The sequence below is a fragment of the Eleutherodactylus coqui genome, chromosome 8 (genome assembly GCF_035609145.1).
Source record: "Eleutherodactylus coqui strain aEleCoq1 chromosome 8, aEleCoq1.hap1, whole genome shotgun sequence".
Taxonomy (NCBI): Eukaryota; Metazoa; Chordata; class Amphibia; order Anura; family Eleutherodactylidae; genus Eleutherodactylus; species Eleutherodactylus coqui.
The window spans coordinates 89,246,481-89,272,908 of NC_089844.1; positions in this window are offsets into that span (position 1 = coordinate 89,246,481).

Genomic DNA, 26,428 nt, shown 5'->3' on the forward strand with positions numbered 1-26,428 from the left:
ATTATCCTGAAGGGTCTAATTATACAAGCACTGGTGGCCCCCATGAGCTAAATGTTTTATATACACTCTGTCAAAAAAAATCCCGCCCTTAGAAGGAGTTCTGTATGATCATAAGGTGAAGGGCTAAGGACGCCCTCAACAGATCAACAGTAGAGAGGATCAAAGCATGAGCAGCACCAACTACGTTGTCTGCTATCCAGAGACAAGTGGCACTATCGTTATAGGCCCCTGTGTCTGGGCGAATCATTTTCCGGTGCTTGGCTGAAGGATATTTGGTCTCACAGTGCCAATTACATGTACTGCCTTTGACACCCACCATCGCCCGTTTGCAGAGGTGTCATGAATGGGACCATCTGGGATGTCAACTTTGACAGCTTATGAGTTTGCATGATCTAGAGGCTCAGTTACAGCAAATGCTGACCGCTATGCCACAGAAAACTGAGCTTCTAGAGCTTCTGTGCAAACTCGTACGCTGTTGAAGTTGGCATTCCAGATGGTCACATACATGTTCTAATGGTGATAAATCTGGAGACTAGGCAGGCCAGGTGACAATGTTGTGGGGACATTCCTGTGACACCCTAGTTGTGTGCGGCCGAGCATTATCCTGCTGGAAAATGCCCCTTGGAAGCCGCCATGAGAGAAACACGTGGCTGCAGGATGTCCTGAACATACTGATGAGTTGTCATTGTCCCTCATACCCCTAGTAGGGGTGACCGACAGTCATATGCAATGGCCCCCAAATCCCCTCACCCCAAGGTCGCCAGATATGAACATGGCTGTCATCACTGCCCAAACACAACCCGGATTAATCTTTGAAGACAACCTGTTTCCTCTCCACAGCAGTTTAGTTTAATCACTCATGACATCACTACAAACGGAGGTGACGGTGGGTGGGTGTCAATTGCAGAATACATAATGGGCACAGTGAGACCAAATGTCCTGGAAAGCACCCGAAAATAGTTTAGACTGATACTGGGGCCTCTAACTATGGTGCCACATGTCTCTGGATGGCAGGCAATAAAACAGTTAGAGCTGCTCGTGCTTGTCAGATGATCCTCTCTACTAGTGGTCTGTCAAGGGTGTCCTGAGCCTGATCGCCCTGTGTGCCCTCACACATCCACTGGTTCCAACACCTTCTAACAGTCTGGTCAGAACGGCTCAGGTGGCGGCAATTCATTGATACAACCATCCAGCGTCTCGCAATCCAATAATGCGCCTTCTCAAACTCTGTTAATTGGGTGAAATCTCTTTGATTGCGTCGTAGAGACTTGTCTCTTGGTCAACAAGCTCTACACAAATGGAATTGCAAACCACACAAGAAGCCTCTGAGTGCCTTTTATAAGCCAAGGGTGGAACCACTTTTAGGGCTTTAGGTCCCAAGACCCTTCATCTAATCAGGGCACAACTCTAATCATTTACATATCTGCCTGAGATGGAACTGCATACCGAGTTTTACAGTAAAGCGACAACTTCTGGGGGTGGGATTGTTTTTTACAAAGAGTGTAAATTATATATTCTCAAGCCAATGGATCCTTTATATGTAACGAAGATGTAACAATAACTTTGTTACAGTAAGGAATCCACTGTCTTTCTTTAGATATAGTTCTATATCTGGTCATAGAGTCTACTCATAAATGTGTATCATGTTGACTCCTCCTGATAAAAAATAAACTACTAATGAAGAATTACTATATCATGGTGCATCTTAACAAATGACAAACAAGTCATTAACTCGCTCAGCTCTGCTACATCTGTGAAACCAACATTCTCATTTCTAAACCCACTTACAGACAAAGACAATTAATAGTTTAATAAAAGGATAAAACTAGGTTACGACCGGACCAAAGAGCATTGTTCAGTAAATGACTGCATGATACACAATTACTTCTATACTCTGAATCCAATGAAATCATGCAGCGTTGCAGAAAGTTCAATATCTAGTCCAGGTAGTGTAAAATTAATTATGTTTTTCTCCAGCCTTAATAAGATAATGCATCTCCCATGTACTATGTACTCGCTCATATTCAGACCCTCCACCAGAAACCTTCATTAAGGAATTGCTATGGTTTCTGCAGTTAGCAACACCACTTTTATAAAAGGGAATGCATTAGTTAAATTATTCTTGCTAATTAGAACCACTTACTGATACATATTGTATTTTTTAATCCGTTTTTATGTCCTGATTGTAGATTTTTTTTCTATTATTTTCTGTACATAACTACGAGTACAGCCGGTTTGCCTGAGCTGCTATTAACAGCATTCATAGTTTTCCTTTACAGCAGTCATATGGACCATAGAAAGCTTTTTCTGGACTTGACCCATTTACTGCTATGTGAGAGTGTTGTGGGCATATTCTGGGACTTGTGCAGAGAGGGGGAGGAGGTGCGCTGTGACCATCATCTATGTTGAATGGTGGATCCTGTTTTATTTATATATAGGTGTTGCCTTTCATTGCAATCCTGCCTGTGCTGAAAAGTTTTCTCTGCAATACAGGACGTGTTAGTATATTATGAGGCTGTACAGTGAATTATTTTTTGACTTGATGCTGGCAGCACTCTATTACATTGTTATCTAGGCAGCTATATAGAAATCTTATGTGGGCACCATAATGTACGATGCTAAAATGGTCATACTCACTGACTTATCAAACAATTTATTTATATATTATACCTAATGTGGTAACTAGCAAAAGTGCAATTCACTTTTATTTACCTAAAATTATGTTTTTGTGCTAAAACAAAAATCACTTTAATGTTCTGACCACTAGAGGTCTCCTTTTCTCTTAGTTTGCTGTCCACTGCCCGTTGTCAAGTGATGCCTGTCTCTAGTAACAAAGATAATAAGTTAGAGAACAGGAAGTGGAAGAGGGTGGTGACTTCCTGCACATAGAAGTCTATAAAGAGGAGGGGGCAGGGAAAAGGAGGAGGGAGTGAAGTAGGGACTCACAAAAACATGCTGTTAGGCCTCATGTCCATGGGGAAAATCAGGCCCGTCGTGGATTCTTCATGCAGAATCTCGCAGCGGGTCCCTCTTTTCCCGCGGACATGAGGCCTAAAAATAAGAATTACTTACCTGTCCGGACGCTGCGGATCTGCCCTCCGTCACAGCCGGATCTTCTTTCTTCGGCCCGGTGGATGTGCTCGGCACGCCGGCAGCGTGCTGCACGCATGCGCCGTGCACTTTTTTTTAACTCCTGCTCTCCTGCAACGGAGAGCAGGCATTCAGCTGCGGGTGTGCCGCGGATTTGGACAGCTTCCATAGGCTTCAATAGAAGCCTGCGGGAGACCCGCACTAAAATGGAGCATGCTGCGGGTGATTTCCCGCACACGCAATCCGCGCCTCAGGGGAAAATGACATCCGCAGGTATTTAATTACCTGCGGGTGTCCAATGCATCCCTATGGGGCGCGGATCACACATGCGGGTGATCCGCTGCAGATCTGTCCCTGTGGACATGAGGCCTTAAAGCTAAAAGTGAGTTTTTACTGTTATTTGTTCCCATTTAAACTGCTGAGTACTTCTCTAGTATCCTCCCTGACTATATATTGCTGTATATTACAGACAGGGAGCAGAATCTGCAGATTTCTCTGTGCACAGTCTCTTCCCACTAGCTTAGAAAGAACTGAGAATCAGAGATGGATTCTGTGGAGGTAAAAAAAAATAGGAAACAACTCATACAATGGCCAGAAATAATGTTCCTCCTTGTGTAAAGACATTGCAGAGCCTCGTGTGATACAGAGTGTTATGGTAGCAGAAATGCAGTCCTAAGCTGTCACTCATGACCTGAAGGTTGCAGGTTTAATCCCAGATTGGCTCAGGTAGCCTGCTCAAGGTTCAGTCAGCCTTCCATCCTTCCGAGGTTGGTAAAATGAGTAGCTAGCCTGCTCAGGGGTAAAAATGCCTGTCTGCCAAGTAAACGTCAAAATGTGATGTCACCCTAGGAGTCAGTCATGACTCAGTGCTTGCACCAGGAGGCAAGACTTTATCTTTACCTAAAGACATGGCAACTTATTCTGAAGAGTCATCTGAAAAGCTAAAAGCGGTTTAAAGGAACACAAAAAATGCACAGAAGAATAAAAATTCTTCCTCCTTCAATCTCTTCCTTTCCTTTTATCCTGTTTGTTGTAGATTACAATTAAAACAGAGAACTATAGAAAGGAATATTCTTTATATGTTTAATGAAAACTAGATACAATAATTGGATCCCCACTAAAGTCAGCACTGTCAAAATGGATCGGGCTATAGGGATACATAGAAACTTATACATAGAATTTGAATTTCTCACTCACAATCTGAACTCTATGTAGCATGTGGTCACATAGTAAGCAGGTATGTATCCCAGTGCATTTTGACAGCGTTGACTTTCATGGTGATCCCTGTCGTTTTCACTCCAGTCTGTAGGGCTGTGTCTTCAAAGTGAATGATCTTCATCAGCAGTACGTTCCATTATCCATATAAGCTCTAAGTGCTGTGGTATTACACCTACTTCAGGTGATCATATACACTCTGAGATCTACTGGCTACTGCTGTAACCATCCTACACATGAAGCACTTTTTGTTCCCTTTTGTATGTAGGAGCCCAAACTAGTCCCCCTCCACTCTTCTGTCCTCTGTCTGTAACACAACTGACTGCAGCAGGAGCCTCTCCCCTCTGCCGCCTCTTCAGTAGAACAAAATGATCATGAAGTCCCACCCCTCAGCTCACCACCATCCAAAGTTGGAACAGATCGGCAGAAGGTTTCAGGATTATCCAGAAAGCACCAAGGACTAAAAAAACTTCAATGTGATGTCACAAGCTTCCACTGCAACTGCCGAAATGTAGAAACCAAGTTCCTGCACTTGTGTACTAAATTTCAGCTAAACATTGCATTTCCCTTCCATCGTAGAGAGATAGACCTGACTTAGTGACAGTTTGATCTCTTTAGTGGTAGAGTGCTATAGAGCGTGATCTGCCATAAAGTGGATTCCTTATATTTACATTCCAGTTGCCTAAGGTATCGGCAGCTTGATCATAAATAGATCAATTGTGGACATCTAAGGCCTAAATAAAATTAAAAGGAAGGCATACTTTAAGTATAACTAAACTTTTTAAAAACTTCTGACACATAGTGGCATCAAAAGTATTGATCATAGGAGTTTGGGAGCTGAGACCCCCATCAATCACTAAATCGAAAGTTCAGAATCGCTCAGCTGAATACTAGGCCTCTTTGGCCATCATTGTGAGTGATGTACAGACTCTTTTTATGAAGCTGGAACACCAGTGATAGAATCAGCCGTAGGGGCACAGTGCTCAGATAATCACTTCTGCCTGTTCGTTTTAGTGATCAGTGAGTGCCTCAGCACCCGGAACACTACTAATCTAAACATATGATATTTTAAAGAGTTTAGCTGTCTTTAAAAGTGATGGTTGACCCCATTACCTACAAGTAATGATTGGTTCTGATCTAATGAGCCTCATGTGGCACAGAGTGATAAGGCAGCCAAAATGCGGTCCTAAGCTCTCGCTCATGACCTGAAGGTTGCTAGTTCAATCCCCGCATGGTAGCCGGCTCAAGGTTGACTCAGCCTTCCATCCTTCCAAGCTCAGTAAAATGAGTACCCAGCTTGCTGGGGGGTAAAAAATGACTGGGGAAGGCAATGGCAAACCACCCTACAAAAGTATGTGACATTACCCAAGGAGTCAGCCATGATTTGGTGCTTGCACCAGGGGACTTTACCTTTTACCATGCTTTACTCATTAGATTTTGACTAATTACTTAGGAAAATATACGGTACATTAGTGTATGGGCTAACATACATTCCAGCATCATCTTTCTCCAGAATAATAGAAGCAGCGGCATTGAGGGGCAGAGGTGACATCAATTTACTTTTCTTACTGGGTCAGGAGGAAGTGTTTCAATTTCAGAAGTAATTCTATGTTTCATTCTTCTAATATGCATATTTATTACCCCATAACAATGACTGTTCTCAGGTCAGGATTATTTACATACTATGTTATTCTATTCTTTATCAAAGATGTCTTGTTTTATCCATTTCTGCTACATAATGAAAAGGAATCTTGGAAGATGGAGGTATGTCATAGTTCAAAGCTGAGCTAAATACAGTGCAAGCCTAGCAATGCCTACATCAAAAGGATGCATTAACTCATAATGTGATGTAGTTTTTTTAGTCCTACAGCCAATGGTCTGGAAATCCTGATAGTCCAGTATCTGTAGGAATAGTCTAAATGGTCATTTAAACCAGAAGAGGGGATTTTCCTGAGATAGGAGGAAAATCTCCAAAGCAAAAAGTTCTGGGAATCTGTGGAAACATTAAAATTAGTTTGGAAGAGGCGGAAGATGAGCTTTTACTTATGTTTTGAGAGGGGCCCTTTAAAGGGAACCTGTCATCAACTGTAAGCACCATAAACTAAGTTGTGGTGCTTACAGTTTAGGAGACGTTGAGCTGTGTTTAATACTCACCCAATTCTCCTTTCCTGTTGTGTTCCGTGGCAAAATCGGAGCACGCATGGCCAGCGTGACTCTATGCAGAGGGTTACATATGCATACACCCATTCATCTTTATGGGAGGTGCACATGCATAGCCTTCTGAAGAGAGTCAAGCTGATTTCAACAGGGGACACCACAAGAACTGGGGACAGGGTGAGTATAAGACACAGCTTCCTGGATTTCCGAGTCATCTACACTACTATATAAGCTTCATATCTTCGTTTATGTTGCTTAAAGTTGATAACAGATTCCCTTTAAATTGGAAATGTCCAGTAGTCCTACAGATCCTAAAAAAATATCATTCATTGAAGAGCTATGACATTTACTTACATTTTTAAGTGCCACCTGGTGTTCACAGTGTATAGAAATGCGTACGTCCACTTTATGAGCTGAGTGCTGGTGGACAAACATGCTAGGTCACTCTCTCCAGAGCCAGGTCTCTAGATAATGTTCCTGCAGGGCAATGAAATTGCTCCTTCTTAATAAGTAGAAAGATAAGTCTTTGCAGCACATGGCAGTATAGCAGAGAAGACTTCATCTGCAGGAAAAATAAGAAGAGACTATATTGTCAGCTTCCAGAGGGGGAAGGAGACTAATTCTGCTCACATCCCACCCCCAGAGCACACATTAGCAGCAGCACGAAGCTTGCTTGACAAAGATCTGACTTCAGATCGAAACGTTGCACAGAGGAATAAAGACAATGCTTTGCTAACTTCTGCATCTTTATTGCTGCCGCGGCTCACTACTTTATTGCAGCAGCACGAAGGGTGGTGCAGGAAAGTAAAAATGATGAGAAAAGTGCTTTTATAAGATACAGTACAAACCCTGAACATTACTTGAAATCAACTAAAGTATTAACAGAATTTTAACAAAAAACATAATTAATGGGATAACCCCTTTAAGGCCCCATTCACACTTTGTTATTGCTTTCCATTGAAGGAATTCATTGGGAGTATTTCCTGTCACATAACTCCCATGCTGTCCATAGGAGCCTATAATAAAAAAAAAAAGATCATATACTGTGCAGTGTATGCTTACCATCTCAAAAAACAATTCCAAGAATTCTTTGTTCAACCATAAAGGATCTAACAAGGTTAAAAATGCTTTATTGAAAGGGTAAAGAAACAACCACAGAGCAACATATTTTGGGAACTAGAGTCCCCTTACTCAAAAAAACAGTCACCATGACTTCTTAAACATCTTAGAATCAATGCATTGATTCTCCATTTCTGGATCATTAAGCTCCGCCCACATTTCATCCCCTTTCACCAGATTCGGAAAAAAACAAGTCTTCAAATGCTTCCAACAGATCATAGCAGACTTCCATTTTTCTCTCCTGCAAATCAGGTGTAAACTGCTGAGGTATCCACTTTGTACGCACATTCCAATAGCATAAGTCTTAGATCATCTTCTGTATGGCATTGTGAGCACAGTCCAGTTGTGCAGCAAGCTCAAAGATTGTGACTCACCTCTCCGTAAATCAATTTGTGCACTCAGTGATGATTCATGTTAGTGGTCACAGTTGATAGTCTCTTGCTGACTGATTTGTCTTCAATGCTGTTTTTTCCTTCTTTAGAGTTCTTCCTACATTCGTGGACATTGATTTGATCAATAATGGTGAAGTCCTCTCCATAAACATTCTGCAGCCTTTTGTGGACCCTTCCTTCATCAATAACTTCATGACCGCTCATTGCTTCTGTTCGTGACGCCACAAAGCACTCTGGTGGGCACTAATATTTAGGTGGTGGGTTTAATTGTGATTTGCTTTCTTTTTTTAGTTTGGACGCCAGTGCCCTTGGGCACAATTAGTAGTAGTGAGTAGTGAAGGTGCTGAATAAAACACTGGGTCAGATATTTAGCTTAACTTGTTGTAAACATGATGTTACTATTCAATCAGACAGGGAGATGAGGCAATTCTCTTCAACACATATAGTGTATAATAAATTATATACAATTTGCAACATTAAAGATACTTGTGTCTAACACATTCATATCCTGAGAGCTTACTCTAAATTTCTTTTCTCCATCCCTCTTCATATTTACATCTTTTATTTTTCCTCTACTCACTGTCAAAGCTGACTCTCCTTTGTTACTCACTGTTTCTCTGATTTTTCTCTTGTTTCTCTACTTTCTCTCCTTCTGTCCTGCTTCTGTGTTTCCTTCTGCTGCTCTCTGCCATTTCTTTCTCGCTGGCCTCTCTCCTCTCTGTTGTCCACTTCACTCTGGCACTTCTTTTTTATCTTACTCATCTCTCTTATCTCCCTCAACTTGCTCATCTAATTTGCCTTCTGTGACCATTATCCGGCTATTTATCACCTCTTTCATCTGACCAGTCTGTCTGCAGCCAATCAAAACCTATCTGGTTGCTGGGCTACCTGCATCATCTGAGTCTCTGGGCAATTTTTTCTATCTTGTGTAGCTGAATAAAAACAACTAACTGGTTGCTAGGTTACCTGCATCAGCTGTGTAAAATGACTCAGATTAAACCCCTAAGGCCGGTCATTATATTACCGGTCCCCACAGCTAAACAGCGCTATGTAGTGCCTTTTTTCAGGCCACTACTTCTCTGCTTGTAATCCATTATTTATCAGCAGTGAAGAAGGGTTGCTGTACTACACTATAGATGAAGAGTACCTCTACCATCATGTGCACTTTTAATGACATATGTAATTTAATAAAAAAAAGTTTAACATATGCTAACTCAATTATGCCCTATGGCTACATTTGGGTTATGTGCCATCAACCTTCCCAGCAGATACACTGCAAGCAATGCAATAATGAAATGTGAACAGAGCCTCTGCCAGCAGCTTTGCTATACCAAGCACTTTTAACTATGAAAAGTTAACAGTGACCACTAATGGGAATAGGTGCTTTAATACTTCGCATGGTTGGCCACATCATTAAAATGTAAAGGGGCTTGGAGGGAAACGAATGCATATTTCTAACTTTTGGATATGGAAAATAGGAGCAAAATGTTCTGCATTATGCGGGTCTAAATCTTATAGCAAAGACCTGCAGCAGTGCACCTATGACAGAGCAACTCTACAACAGTGCCCTCCACAACAGAGGCAGGCCGTAACAGCTGAGGAGGGGAAAAGAAGACAGAAGCATGGCCTGGGGCACAAGAGATCTCCTCTAGATCTTTGGCACATATACCCCATATATACCATAGATTGAGAACCTATCCTTTAGACCACAAGTGCACAACTATGACTGAATATAATGAGTTACATTGCATCTCATATCATATTTAGCCTTACATCATGCCCCAGGCTAAAGCAAAATTTTCGTTCACTTTTTCTGGGAGGAACTTCCTCCTGTCCTCAGTGTCACCTCAACTGTGGACAATAATATAGATATTACGGTTTAGGAGAATTTTGAATTACTTCTTAAAGGGGTTGTCCACTTTGCATAAATTGATGACCTACCCCCAGGCCGTTTATCAATAGTTGATCAGTGGGGATCCATCGTTCGTGACTCCTGTGATCATCTGATTGCCAAGCCGCTGTCAGTGTGTCTCAAGCCAGAAATAAACAGCTCTATTCACCCTGTAGTGGTCTGGGTCAGTACTACATTGCATTTAATTGGAACAGTGACTGCAATACCAACATCACCTATTGCAATGGGTGTGGATCTGTCAGCTTATGGTTCCATACACATCATCAGCGGCCCAGCAAATCGCCAATCAACCAATTATTGATGGCATATTTCAAGGATAGGTCATCAATAGTTAAGAAGTGGGCAACTCACATAAATGGGTTGTCTCATGAAGAAAACCCCTTTTATAACTGGAACCCTGTCCAGTAGTCAGTTGAACTCCAGAGAGTATAGCTTCCCTAATTGCTGGGGAGGTTGTGTCTGGCCAGACGATAGCCCAACAGTAGAAAAAAAAATACAGCATTAAGGACCTTTTTCAAAGGTCAACAAATTGTAGAGATTCCCGCAATCAGCGAGAATCAATACAATTGTCGCTTAGTGTAAAAGCATGCACAGACTGGACGAATGATAATTAGTTCATTGTTCAGTGTATGCATGCCTAAAAACCGAACAACGAATCGGCCTGTGAAATAAAGACAGTCGTTCATCTATGAATGATTGTCTGCTTACTGTGAATGGAAGCGGGTGGGTCGGAACGATCCCCAGTCGGCACCACCTCCATCCACTGAGTGATGACTGTTCCTGTGTAAAAGCATCTGCGCCCAACAGGTCTGTCTATGAAAAAGACCCTTACATGCTGGCCATTAAAATTAATGACTGTCCATGTAATGCATTGATGGACAGGGCAAGAAGAGCCAGTTGAGCAACCATAGGAGGTGCACAAGTAGCAGTCACTCTTGCGTTGTGGTGCCTAAGGTGGCACTAAGGTCATTCAGACACCCGTATAATAAATGTTATATGGCATGTAGTGGACCTGGTTATAGATTTTCCATAGGGGCCAAAGAACTTGAAGTTACACCAATAACAAGAGCAATTCTCTGTTCCAGCTCAAAAAGGGAAGTCCTGATGAGCAGACCCCACTCAGTGACATCCATATGCCCTAATAGAGCATGTGGTCAGGGTTTTTCTGAATGGACAATCAATGGGGTCTAAAAGTTTATAGAAACAAAAATCTCCATTGCCTTACAAAGCTTTAGTAGAATACACCGAGTTAAATTGCCTTGCAAGCCCAGAAAGGAAAGCTTCCAACAGTTACCTCGAAACGGCTTGAGCAAACCAACATCATCATAACAAGAGTGTTTATGGAAAAATGCTTAAGCACCCAAGCAGAAAGGGCTTAGCACTGATCAGACCTCTCTCCCACCTTTATTCTTTACTGTTCACATTGAAATGCAAATATCAGCGTAGGGTTTCCACTGCTGTGCCACTCACAAATTGAAAAGCAGTTTTTATCTATGCAAATGTAAGCATGGTAATTGAAGTTAATCAATCAATGCTAGCTCTCACTAAAACCTTGAACATGATTGAATAACGTAATTATCATTCAGCAGAAAATGATGAAGTTGTAGACAGTGTGAACCTTATTAAAAGAGGATTTTGAGTCACAATGGCTTAATTTAGCAAACAGCCCTGCCTTAGCCTAAGCAGCACACTACCCTTGCGGTTTACATGTGTCTTGTATGGTATAAAAAGCATGAATTTTTAAAATTTTTACAGTGGAGGATTAGTAACAGTACTCATTTAGTTCACTAGGCAGGTTCTTATGTAATTAATGGGTTTTTATGCTAAATAAATCGGTAAATGGACATTTGTTTTTTCCAGAAACACTGCCACTTCTGACTATGGCTTATGTCTGGTACTGCTTTTCAGCTTCATTCACTTGAGTCAGGTTCAGCTGCAATACCAGTCACAGCCAGTGGGCTAGAGTGGCGTTGTTTCTGAAAAAAAAAGTAGACACCTTTTTATAACTGGTTGTCAGTTTAGAAGGGGCGCCTCAATTAACAGAGGGGCTCCTTTTCTCAGGATTTGCCTCTCTTGGCCAGAGTGGAGAGTGATGCAAAGTGTCGCTCAGTCTCTTTGGAGGCCCTGTCCTATGTTATATTCCATAAACATGTCACAGAAGGGGAAATATAAAAACAATCACAGAAAATGGCCATATACACTGCATGTGAATAGTAGATAATAAATGCAAGGCATTAGTTGGATTTTGGCCAAGATACATCAGCCCACTAACCGCATCAAGGTTCCTTGCCTGTAGTGGGTCCCTACACTAATATAAATATGCCACAGAAGGGGGAAATATAAAAACAATCACAGAAAATGGCCATATACTTACTGACTAAGGAGGGCACATAGCTGCATCCTCTCATCATGCAGGTAGAAGACTACCAAATGAGGGAGCCAATTGCACCTGTGAGGGACACCGATGAGACAGCCACTCACACAGCCTCTTAGTATAGAGGGGGGGAGGGTAGCTGCTTGGTGTATACTCCCATACAGAGTGGATACAAAGTGGCAGACCTTGTGATACATGTAGTGCACCATGCAGACCAATATGGTTCACTTTTTAGGGGGAAGGGCAACCCGCTGAACTATTATGGCGTCATTAATAGGTTTATGGTCTGCATGGTGCACTACATGTATCAGAAGGTCAGCCACTTTGTATCCACTCTGTGTGGGAGTATACACCAAGCAGCTACCCCCCTCTATATTAAGAGGCTGGGTGAGTGGCTGTTTCATCGGTGTCCCTCACAGGTGTAATTAACTCCCTCAATTGGTAGTCTGCTACCTGCATGATGAGAGGATGCAGCTATCTGCCATCCTTAGTCAGTAAGTATATGTCCGTTTTATATATTTCATAAACAATTCAATGATTTAAGTGGGCACTGTGAAATGATTAATTTCCCCTATGATGGTGCTGCAGGGAGATTGTACACCGACTTTCAGATCTCCCAACATATTACAGCTGTTTATCAGGGGCCCCAGAATCAAGACACTTTGTGATCAGCTTATTGCCAAAGGACACTTCTAAAGGCCCATTTACACACAACGATTATCACTCAAAGTGTGTTCCAAATATGGCATTTGAGCGATAATCGTTGCATGTAAACGCTGCCATTGTTCACTCTTTGGCTGAACGATGGTTTTAAGGTGAGCTTAAAAGCCATCATTCAGCCGGAGAGATAACAGGGATCATACACTGTGTTCTGCACAGAAGTTGGAGATCACATTGTGTTCTGACAACAGCCATGTGAGAACAATGGAGCTGTGTGCAAAGCTCAGACCACATGCTGTGCTCCCGGAGACCCTTTACACGCAAATGTAGTTATAAAGTGTTAATGGGCATTTGTGTCCATTAACACTTTATGCAAAATGATAGCTAAAACTGTCAATCTTTCAATCATTTGAAATATTGTCTTTGCATGTAAATGTGCCTTAACACAGAGATTGTATAAAAGTTTAGAGTCCCTTTAAGGCAAAAATAATGAGGTAATAGGGACTTCTACAAGCACTGGTAAGGAATCATTAGGGAGAGACTTTGTGTACCAACTATAATAATTTTGGGACTGTAGGCGGTTGTTGAAGCAAGATAGAGTAATAGACAGTAACCACTTTTAAAGTCAACAAAGTTATCTAAACCCCTTCATTCCCGAGCCATTTTTCATTCTCATTTTTTCATCCCCACCTTAAAAGAGTTATAAGTTTTTCTATTTTTCCATTGACTTAGCCATATCGGGTCTTGTTGTTTTTACGAGACAATTCACTGGCATTCATTGAATGACAGCTGAGCCCTGCCTCTGATTGGTCACAGCACTCAGCCAATCAGAGGAGAGGCAGCGCTTTCAGGAGGTGGGGATTTTTAAATCCACAGCCAGAAGAAAATGCTTTAGAACAGTGCTGGGGAGAAGATGCGCCAAGCTGGACAGTGCCAGAGGGGTGAAGTATTTTTTTTTTTCAAGCAGCTAGGGCTTATTTTCAGGGACAGGCTTATATTTCAAGCCCTTTCCCAAAAATCCCTATGGGGGTTGCCTTCAATACATTGCCTTCAATGGGGCGGCAGCAGCTGTCAGTGTTCAGTGATGAGGGGACATCTGTGGAGCAGCTGCGCTTCTCCAAGCACAGCTGCTCCAGCGAACGGGCCGCACATATGTTAATTTTGCCCATTCGCGTGTTTTGTGCTAATGCGTTGAGTGCAATTTTTTTCGAACACATAGGTGCGCAAAAAACATGTTTGTCTGACCGAGCCCTTACAGAGTTTTAATGTGATATTTTAATAGATTGGACTTTTACAAACACAATGATGCCAATTTTGTTTGTTTTATTGCTGTTCAGAATTTCTTTTAATTAGCTAAAGGAGGGTTTTTTATTTCAATATTTAAAATACTATTAAACCTATTTGTACAACTTTTATTTATTATTCCCCATAACAACTTTCAGTGGTTTGCTCACTTGTCCAATATACTGCAATAATTCTGTATTGCAGTATATTTTACTCAAATGTTTGCCTATTAAGCCTTGCCACAGGCTAGCACCGATTGCAATTGATATTGCCAGCAGATATTAGCTGTTTGACATAGCTGACACCCACCAAGTATGGAGCAGGCTCAGCTTCCCGGCCAGCTTCATTCAGCCAGTTAATCAGATCATCATCAATTGACAGTAAGCAGTGGGGACCACCCACTTGACAAATTCAAAGCATCAGGAGCTTAATTAAAGAAGAGCCCATAGAGGGAAACAGAGGTTAGTAGGAAGAAGTGAAAAGCAGCAATAGAGTCAGTGGGGCCATGGCTGCAAAGCTATTCAGCTGACCTCGCTGACATTAGGATGTGGCAAGTCCTTTTTAAGTACGGTATATTAGGAAAAAAATTACAACTACAGAAAAATATAGTTAAAGGGATTGTCCCACCAAAAAATATATTGAACAGTTGGTCATAATTTAAAAAAGTTATAAAAGAAGCAATACTCACCTCTCTCACTAATCAGAGGCTGCAATGTCACCATGCCAAAATTCTGGCATCATGGTGCCCAGGGTGTGAGCACTCATACCAGAAGAACAGACTGTGACATCACAGCCTCTGACTGCCAGTGGTCCCTTCCACTGCAAACACAGACCAGGAGATCCACAGGAGTCATTATGCTGCTTGCCGAGGGGGACAGGGGCGATGGGGGAGAGGTAATTATTGCTTCTTTAGTTGTTTTAGGTCAAGAGCAGGGCACAAATATCCCATTTAAGACTACAAAACCCCACAGTCCAGATGATTATAAAAGGGTCTCACTATTGAGATAACCTAATCTATTGTTACTTGTGGAGCAACTGGTCTGTAATGATCAGTTCACTAGATGAGAAAGATACATGCGGATACTTCCCATATGTCCATTTTTTGATATAAGGATTAAAACTGTAGAAAAAGGGTCAAATGGGAAGGATCTAGATCTGCTATTTGTACGTTGATATTATTTTCAAGGAAGAGAGAACTGATTGCCTACATGAAAAGTTTGAATGATGCCTATAGTCCTAACTGTCCAAAAACAAAGCACTTTAAAGATCCACAAAGGCCTTCGGCACTGAGAGTGATATTGGGATGTGATTGACGCCCCGATATCTCTCTCGCAAACCTTTTTGAAGCCCTGAATGCGAGGCGTTTCCGCAGGGAAACAGCCTTCCATCCCTGCAGTGCTAAAGGAATCTCCTGCTGTGGCTGTCAGGAGATACTGTTCTTCTCCCATGGCTTCCTATGGGGCCAGCGGCAACAGCAGTGGCAGGGGACTCTCCGCGACGGGGATTTTCAGGGTAAAGGGGGGGGGGGGGCTTGAAATATAAGCCCCCCCTCGAAAGTAGTCTTAAGTGATATTACCCATTCATTCTAAAAGAATAGCAAAAGTAAACAAAGTAAAAATCATTCTGAAAACTAGTATGGAGACAAGGTGCTCGTTTTAGCTGTCCTGTGTATCATTTATCATGGGGCATCATAAAATGTAATCTGTAGCGAAATGTAAATACAAAATGTTTAAACAAAATATGATAAAATGTATTCAAAAACATCTAAGAATCTATATATATAAAATTGAATGTATGTCTGTGTGCGTGCGTGTCTGTCTGTTTGTCCTTTATGCGCTACTACACCATTCATCCGATCACCATGAAACTTTGGGAAGTTGTTAAGTACACTCCTGGGAAGATTATAGGCATAGTACAACTATCCTACGATAAATGGCGCGCGCGAGAGCGTCGTCGAAAGTTACGCCCCCCCCTCCACGTAGATCGTTTGATTTCCATCACTGGATGTCTGACAGTTAAAGCTGCATTGTGATGTCATTAAGGCTCTATTATGACACGTACAGAGCCACGTAGATCGTTCGATTTCCATCATTGCCACTAATTCTCTCACTTCCCGATGTCGTAGAAACATGAAATTTGGCACGAGCATTGACTATGTCATGAATAGGAAAAGGTAATGGGTCCCAACTCGATTATTCAATTCTATGCGCAAAAGAATTAGCGTCCAAATTTTACGTACGGAATCTAATTTTCTCGCTTCCCAATGTCATAGAAACTCAAAATTTGGCACGAGCAGTGATTATGTCATAAATAGGAAAAGCAAATGGGTCCCAACTCGATTATTCAATTCTATGCGCAAAAGAATTAGCATCCAAATTTTATGTACGGAATGTAATTTTCTCACTTTCCGGTGTCATAGAAACGTGAAATTTGGCACCAGCATTGATTATGTCATACATAGGAAGAGTTAATGGGTCCCAACTCGATTATTCAATTCTATGCGCAAAAGAATTAGCATCCAAATTTTACGTACGGAATCTAATTTTCTCGCTTCCCAATGTCATAGAAACTTGAAATTTGGCACGAGCATTGATTATGTCATGAATAGGAAAAGCTAATGGGTCCCAACTCGATTATTCAATTCTGTGCGCAAAAGAATTAGCATCCAAATTTTACGTACGGAATCTAATTTTCTCACATAGAAACTTGAAATTTGGCACGGGCATTGAATATGTCACAAATAGGAAACGCTAATGGGTCCCAACTCGATTATTTAATTCTATGCGCAAAAGAATTGGCGTCCAAATTTTACGTACGGAATCTAATTTTCTCGCTTCCCAATGTCATAGAAACTTGAAATTTGGCATGAGCATTGATTATGTCATAAATAGGAAAAGTTAGTGGGTCCCAACTCGATTATTCAATTTTAAGCGCAAAACAATTGGCGTCCAAATTTTACGTACGGAATCGAATTTTCTCGCTTCCCGATGTAATAGAAACTTGAAATTTGGCATGAGCATTGATTATGTCATAAATAGGAAAAGTTAATGGGAAGTTGTTGAGTACACTCCTGGGAAGATTACTGGCATAGTACAACTATCCTACGATAGGTGGCGCGCGTGCGAGCGTCGTCGACAGTTATGCCCCCCCAGACAAAGATCGTTTGATTTCCATTTCAAGCACAAAAGCAAAAGGCATTACGAGCAATGGGATGCGTGTTCAACTACAAAATGATGCATCCGCCGAACATATCACAAGACAATTCCTGGATATTGAGAATGCTGAGGTAAAATAAAAGCTGTGCTGTGATTGGTTGCTATATATTATACCGCTGAGGTAAAATGAATGCTGCGCTGTGATTTGTTGCTATTTTTTATATTGCTGAGGCAGAATAAAAGTTGTGCTGTGATTGGTTGTTATTTCTCTTACTGCTGACGTAACATGAAAGCTGCACTGTGATTGGTTGTTATATTTTATACTGCTGAGGTAACATATAAGCTGCGCTGTGATTGGGTGTTATATATTATAAAGCTGAGGTAACATGAAAGCTGCGCTGTGATTGGTTGTTATATATTATACCACTGAGGTAACCTAAAAAAGCTGTGCTGTGATTGGTTGTTATCAATATATATAAAAAAGGAATGTATGTCTGTCTGTCTTCGCAGCAATGCGCGACGGGTAAGCTAGTCTATTATAAAGGGATTAAAGGGAATGCTTCACTTACATTTTACTAATTAACTATTCTGTCAATTCTTTGTTTTTAAAGTTTTTGCTTTTTTAATTCTATTTTTAGTACATGATTATGGGGGCAGCCATCTTGCCTGAGCTACTGTTAACAGCAGTCAGATTCGCTTTACAGCACCCAGATGGACTATAGGAACCTGTAGCCTGGAGATGACTCATTGACTTTGATGAGAAATTGTTGTGGGCATGCTCTGTGACCCCTGTAGAGGTCATTGTGCAGGGATAGGTGGTGAGCTGTGACCTATCAGTGATGGGCTCTGTGTTATCTATATATAGGTGTTGTCTTTCATTGTAATCCTGCTGGTCATGATAATAATGACTGCTGCGAAGAGATCTCTACAAAACAGGTAAGGCTCTTTTATATGGAACGACTATTGTTCAAAAAAATCGTTAGATTGTGCAAATTGGAACAATAATTGTCTAGTGTAAACATGGCCAATGATTGAGTTATGAATGATAAAACGTTTGTTGTTCACTTTATGCAGACATGAAAATTATTGTTCAATAATTGTAACAGGTAAAAGCGATCATTTAGTCGTTCATTCACTGCTGCAGTACCCTGAACAACCACCAATCGAGTGAATAAGCAAATTATAATTATGTAAAAATGAAATGACTAATCTGCTTGTGTAAAGTGACTATCATCAATCAATCCTTCCAACGCTTTCTCTCTCTGTGTAAGAGGACCCATAGTGTGACTATTGTGAGGCTCATTGGACGATATGTAAGCATTACCAAAAAGTACAAAAATATGCTTAACAGACAAACTTGATTAAAATAAAAAGGTGTTTTTCTGGCAATACATTCCCTTTAATTCCAACAATACCTAGGCAAAGTATGGTACACCAAATGGCTAAAACATTTATCATGTGTTTAGGTAATGTATGGTGGTCACTGGAATTATGTGTACCCTCTTTATGTGTACTGGATGCAGTCAATGAATACAGTCACAGTAGGGTAGGCCATATTGCTTTCCCTTTTTCCGCTGAGATTTATATGTTCTTAAAGTTCTTATGCTGCTTTGTGATTGCCCAAATTTTTTTAAACATGGCTTGTTGAGTGTAGACATGAGAGCTTTCATAAAAGCAGCTCTACTCCTTTGGTGTATATTTTAATCTAATTTTATTAAAAGAGCTGTCTGAATCTTAAAATAAATTAAAACAGCTGAAAATAGAAAGAAAATCTAACAATAGTTCAGAGTGTAGAACAGAGCAGCGCTCTTAGCTGTGCAGTACCAGCTATTCCAGGCATTTACTATTTATGACTAATAGGTCATCAATAGTTGATCGATGGAGTTCACCAATTGGGATCTCAACTGATCAGTTGATCCTCAGCCCCATTGCATCGGCAGACGTCTGCATCGTCGTTGAAAGCTGGAAGTGTAATAGAAGGCTTCACTCTTATGGATTTAAATTGGAGTAAAGCCTTTTATTATACTTCCAGCTCTGACCACCAATGCGGATGTTCACCCCCACTGTACTGAGAAAAGGTTGGAGGATCGGCTGATTGGCAGGGATCCCATGCGGCAGACTGCTGCCGATTTAACTATTGATGACCTACTGGTCATCAATAGAAAATGCTCAGAATACCCCTTTAAAATGTACTCCCCCCCCCCCCCCACTGTCAGCATAAAGATCGTTCTCCTCTGCCATAGCTGTAACAGCTGTGGCAGAGAAGAACGATGTTTGCCCATTGAATTCAATGGAGCCAGCAATACAGCACGTTCCACTGAAAGCAATGGGCTGCCGGCGATCGCAGGATGAATTGTCGGGAAGGGCTTAAATATATAAGCCCTTCCCTGCAATTCATCCAGAAATGTGTTACAATAAAAATATATACTGGCGTATAAGGCGACGGGGCGTATAAGACGACCCCCCAAACTGTCACCTTATACGCCGGTAATACAGCGGAGCAAAGAATAAAAATCATTACTCACTTCTCCTGGTGTCCTGCGGCGCTGCTGCAGGCTGTCGCTCCCTCCTGGTCCCCGGCAGAGCATTGCTTTCTGGACGCAGTGGTTGAAATCCCCGCCTCCAGAAACACACGTGCCTTCAGCCAATCACAGCCATTCAATGACATCATTGTCATTGGCTGTGATTGGCTGAAGGCAAGTGTGTTTCTGGAGGCGGGGATTTAAAGCCCTTCGTAGAGAAAGCAATGCTCTGCCGGGAACCAGGAGGGAGCAACAGCCTGCAGCAGCGGCGCAGAACGCCAGGAGAAGTGAGTAATGATTTTTATTCTTTGCTCCACTGTATTCTCGGCGTATAAGGTGACAGTTGGGGGGTCGTCTTATACGCCCCGTCGCCTTATACGCCGGTATATATTTTTATTGTAACACATTTCTGGATGAATTGCAGGGAAGGGCTTATATATTTAAGCCCTTCCCGACAATTCATCCCGCGATCGCCGGCAGCCCATTGCTTTCAGTGGAACCTGCTGTATTGCCGGCTCCATTGAATTCAATGGGCAAACATCGTTCTTCTCTGCCACAGCTGTTACAGCTGTGGCAGAGAAGAATGATTTGTCTTCTATATGTTCTCAATGGGGTCGGCGCTGCTGCCGCCGGCCCCATTGAGCGCATATAGAGAAGGGCAGATTTTAATACTCGGGTGACACCTAATCTCGCCAGCCACTCACTGCAGGGGGGTGGTATAGGGCTTGAACGTTGCAGAAGGAAGTTGTAATGCCTTCCCTGCCTTTCTATTGGCCAGAAAAGCGTGCAAATTTCTCAGGGAAGAAAATGAAAGTAACCCGAACACCGCGTGGTACTCATTACGAGTAACGAGCATCTCGAACACCCTAATACTCGAACGAGTATCAAGCTCGGACGAGTACGTTCGCTCATCTCTAATAATTAATTAACTTTCCAAATACTTCTGACATTTCATGGTGACATGCTAGTAGTTTTGGTCAGTTTCGGTCTGGGTGTTGAGACCCCCACCAATTGCTAAAATGAGGAGGTAGAAGCATACATCCGAGCACTGTGCCTCTTTATTTGTGATTTTCCAGTGGTGTAAGGGCTAATAGACTTTCAATTGAGCTTGTACACTGCTCCAAGTAGGGCCGAAAAAAACTAAATGGCCACAGTACTCAGATGAGTACTTCTGTTTGTTTTATCGTTTAGTGGGAGTCTCAGGAACAGGACCCCTGCTGATGAAAACTTCTGCCATATCACTATGGCTAAACTTTTTTAAACTCTATAATTAGATTTACATTGGTTATAGTCATAAAACGGACCCTTTATAATATGACCTTTTTGATGTTTTCACTTATTTTTAATTTTGTCTTTAGAAAATAGAAATCGTTTTTTCTTATTGGAAACTGTCAACAAGTAGGTGAAAAAATGCACAGATGTAGCAAGGTTTAACGACACTCAACACATTAAGGCCTCCTTCCCACGAACGGATTTCCGCCGCGTAATTCGCGGCGAAAATCCGCTGCGTTGCCCGCAGCTATTAGGTTCTATTGAACCTAATAGCACAATGCTCACGATGCGTAATTCCACCGCGGAATTACGCACCGCGATTTCTCCCGTCCTCACCCGCAGCATGCTCTATTTTCTGCGGGTGAGGACGGGCTGTACGCACTGACGGCTTCCATTGCAGTCAATGGAAGCCGTCCGTTCACGCTATCTCCCGCTGTAACCAGCGGGAGATAGCGTGAAAAAACGCTTTCCCGCCCACCGCCGCGCGTCATATGACGCCATATGACGCGCACGGCCGCGTCACGTGACACGGCCGGCCGCGTCCCGTGACACGGCCGGTGACGCGCGGCGGTGGGCGGTGACGCGGCGGCGGTGGGCGGGGAAGCGATTTCACGCTATCTCCCGCAGGTAAGTATAGGGGCTCTGGGGGGCGCCGTGACGGGCTTCGCAGCGGAATATTACGCGGCGGAGCCCGTCACGGCGCCCCCCAGAGCCCCTATACTTACCTGCGGGAGATAGCGTGAAATCGCTTCCCCGCCCACCGCCGCCGCGTCACCGCCCGTCACCGCCCACCGCCGCGCGTCACCGGCCGTGTCACGTGACGCGGCCGGCCGTGTCACGTGACGCGGCCGTGCGCGTCATATGGCGTCATATGACGCGCGGCGGTGGGCGGGAAAGCGTTTTTTCACGCTATCTCCCGCTGGTTACAGCGGGAGATAGCGTGAACGGACGGCTTCCATTGACTGCAATGGAAGCCGTCAGTGCGTACAGCCCGTCCTCACCCGCAGAAAATAGAGCATGCTGCGGGTGAGGACGGGAGAAATCGCGGTGCGTAATTCCGCGGTGGAATTACGCATCGTGAGCATTGTGCTATTAGGTTCAATAGAACCTAATAGCTGCGGGCAACGCAGCGGATTTTCGCCGCGAATTACGCGGCGGAAATCCGTTCGTGGGAAGGAGGCCTTAATAACCTGTGACATAGCTTTTCGATAGCTTGTGTTGCGTTAAAGGGCTTGTGTCAAGTTATAAAGTTATCCCCTATCTACAGGATAGGGGATAACATTACGATTGATGGTCTGACTGCTGGGACACCTACTGATCCCAAAAATGTGGGTGTAGTCGGTCTCCAAGTGGATAGAGTGGAGGTCGTGCAGGTGAGCTGGTGTTCCTTTCACTTCACTGACAGTGCTGGAGATTACCAAGTTGAAGTGCTTTGGCAATCTCTGGCGCCATCACTGAAGTGAATGGAGCAGCAGCGTGCCTGTGCAACCTCAACTCCATTCACTTAGGGGCCGAGCAGACCCCATTATCAGGATTGGGGTGGGGTGGTGGGTCCCAGTGGTCATACAGACACTAATCATAAAGCTATACCCTATCCTGTAGATAATTTTATATCTTGGCACAACCCCTTTAAGATAACCAATTGCAGCAAGTTATCTATGTTAAGCTAAATTTAGGTAAAAGCGTAGGGATGAGCGAGTATACTCGCTAAAGCACTACTCGTCTGAGTAATGTGCTTTAGACGAGTATCTCCCTGCTCGTCCCTGAAGATTCGGGGGCCGCCGCGGAGTGGGGAGCGGCGGGGGAGAGCGGGGAGGAACGGAGGTAAGATCTCTCTCTCCCTCTCTCCCGCCCGCTCTCCCCTGCTCCCCGCTGCGACTCACCTGTCAGCTGCAGCGGCTCCCGAATCTTCAGGGACGAGCACAGCGATACTCGGATAAAGCACATTACTCGAGCGAGTAGTGCCTTAGCGAGTATACTCGCTCATCCCTAGTAAAAGGGTAACCAAAGCCTGATTAAAATATAAACACCCAATACCTGCATTACTTCTGTAAAAGGGGTTATTCAGAATTAGATAAAATGTTCAGCTTTTTTTTCTAGAAACAGTGCCATTCTGTCCTTGGGCTCTGTCTGGTATTACACCTTATTCCTATTTCAGTAAATGGAGCTGGGCTGCTATAGCTGCACAATGCTTTTAATATAGTCATATAATAATGAGCTGAGCTGCAAGGTCTGGTAAGGTACCTTTGGAAGAACAATGTTTTGGTCCTAAAAGACCAGATACTTTTTTGTAATTTTATGCATGGGGTGCTTTTATAGTCCCTTTTTTTTCTTGGGCTGCCAAAATTGTTTTTGCAGCATTTTTTGTGATGTATAGGGCTACCTTTAATACATTTTTTGTGAAAAAATGTCCTTTTTTTCTTAAACTACGGATGTGTACAAAAAGTTTAGAAAAAAATTTAGATTTCTTAATATTTTTAAATGATTGGATTTACACTACAATATAGTACAGCAAGGAGTTTGCCATTTTGTTGAGGACATTTTGATGTATAATTCATACGGTATAGTCTGGGATTACAGGGATATGGTGACGGTTCAGGCTGGCGTGAGCAGTGGGTTGTTTTCTTTTTTTTCAATATACTTGCATTTTAGTCTGTCATTTTTTTAAATTGTTTTTGTAACTTTTTTTTTTACAAACATCTATATCCCCTATGACGTCATGTAAGACCTAAGTGGTAAAGTCACAATTTCTTTTTTAATTTCAGTTTTCCACTGTACCTGCAGCATCCTTAGGAGACCCAGTTGCAGGGAACAACATCCCCTTACAGTGACAATAGTCACTGGCAGAGCTGGACTACAGTCTGCTAAGACGCTGCAGCTCTGGCATGCTGGGAGTTGTCAGTGATCATGTGATCGCCGGGGCTCATAGAAGAAATGTCAGTGCCACTTCCTGTATTTTCTATGATGCATTCATTGAGCACTATGTAGCCTGTAAAGGAGAAAACAGAAGCTGTTAAAAACAGCTTCTGTCTTCTCCTTCGGATCCTCGGCTGTCTCTCACAACCAAGCAATCAATCTGCCCCTGTTAAATTGCAAGAGCTTTGAATCCCATGGCTTATTTTTACTATGGCATGGTATGAAATCCCAGGACCAAGCACTGTACTTTTACAGCGCTTGGTCCTTAAAGGGTTAATGAGGTAATCAGACTTAGGCCCAATGTCCACGGTTGGACTTGAATTGCAGAATCCACAGTTCAAGCCGTCCATAGAGAAACATGGGATTCTGCAACTGAATTACAGTATGTGGATTTGTTTTGCGAACCTTTTGGCCCAGAAATAAATTGCAGCATGCTCCATTTCAGTGTGGTTCTCGCATGGACGGCTTCCATTGAAGTCAATGGAAGCCTTCCGATCGGCGCAATTGAATTGTGGATGGGCTGCGGATTCTGTGGGAAAGCAGGAGTTTAAAAATTAAAAAACTCTACTGCGCATGTGCAGGGGCCGGCGCTTCTGCACACATTTACAGTGGAGAAAATAGAAGACCCGGACAGGTACGCAGAAGACCCAGACGGGTAAGCAGTGTCCTTCGGCTGTGGGCAGGGTCAGTTGTGGATTCCTGCATGCGGAATCCAATCTGCCAGTGGACAATGGCCCTTACACAGATCAGTACATCTTTGTGCACTCAAAGTAGTAAACAGACACAAGCCACAATGACGTATAATAAAAATAAGTTCTATCAACATCAGCCAACTTCCTTCCATGTAACAATAGAAGATTTCATACACCGTACAATGTAAAAAATAAACAGTGGTAACAACTAAATAAAAGAATGAAAATCTAAAATACAGATGCTAGATGTTGTTTGCCGACTTTGTTGCCAATGATTACTAAACAAGTAGGTTGATATCAAGATGATACAAGATATACTGAGCACTCAGCTACAAATATTGAATTATACGATGCAGATGATCCAAACTAAGCAACTGTTTACGCTCATCACTGATTTGCAGTCTTTCAAGTATTGTGCAGGATAATTTGTTTTCTTTTCTGTATTTGTTGAGGCACATTACATGTATTTATACAGAGAGCTCTGTAGAGTAACTAGGAGCCCGTCTGGTGTGCATATAATGAGCCTGATACACAGATATCCTGACACACACAGACACCAAGATAGACATGTTTTGGAATGTTGCAGCCCGCAGGTAATTTATGGAATAATTTCCACCATACGGCACAGAAATCACATTTTGTTAAAAAGGAGCGGTCTAATTACACGTCTTCTTGCAGTTTAGGCATGTTCATTATAAAACTAGGTTATAATTCACTTATTAGCTTTTTACATTTATCTTTTACTATTTATTCTTTATTATTATCTCTTTAATTCCATACCTACAGTGAACCTTTATGGCACAAACTGATTGCACCATGTTTACATTGCTTCACCCAAAAATTGGTCAAAAATTCCATAATCATCCATCACCTCTCGATTGTGTCCACACTGTTGGCTACTTTGTAAAATTTTAAATATGTGATTGATACTAATTGTGGACTTGACAATCTAGTTGGCTTAGGTTTCGTGTCTGCATGCAGTATAATCCATTAAGCAATACATAAAAATTGGTTTAATAGCGTTTTCAGGCATACACATTGAGGCCTCAGTCACACGGGCGCATCGGCACCTGTACATCGGCGCCGATGCGCCCGTGTGACTGACACCAGCAGATGGATGTACCTAAAGACGGCCGTCTCTCTGCAGCGCCGGGAGGAAGAACATGTGACCGGCTCCATTGCCGGTCATGTGTTCTATGATCAGCGCTGGAGAGAGACGGCCGTCTTCAGGTACGGCCGTCTTCTGTCAGTCACACGGGCGCATCGGCGCTGGTGTACGGGTGCCGATGCGCCCGTTGACTGAGGCCTGATGATCTATCCTTACGAATGATCAGTAGAAAGGAATACTGGATCCTGTTGCTAATCTAATGTGTATGGTAGTCTCACCACTGTCCACATGATGGAAGATATCTGGGGAAATGAGGATTGGGCATGTTAGATTTTAACAGACCGGATCCTTTAAATAAACAGTAAAAAGGTAAAATACAGCTCACCAAAAATCTTCTACAGATCTACAGTGTTATGCCAAACAGCCAAACGCCAATGTCAATTTTGACTGATTTGTCAGACATGAAAATAGGAAAGCTTTGATGATCATCCAACACCAGGCAAATAAATCATTAGAAAATGAGGTTGGTCAGGTAAATGTTACGTATTCAGATGTGCAAC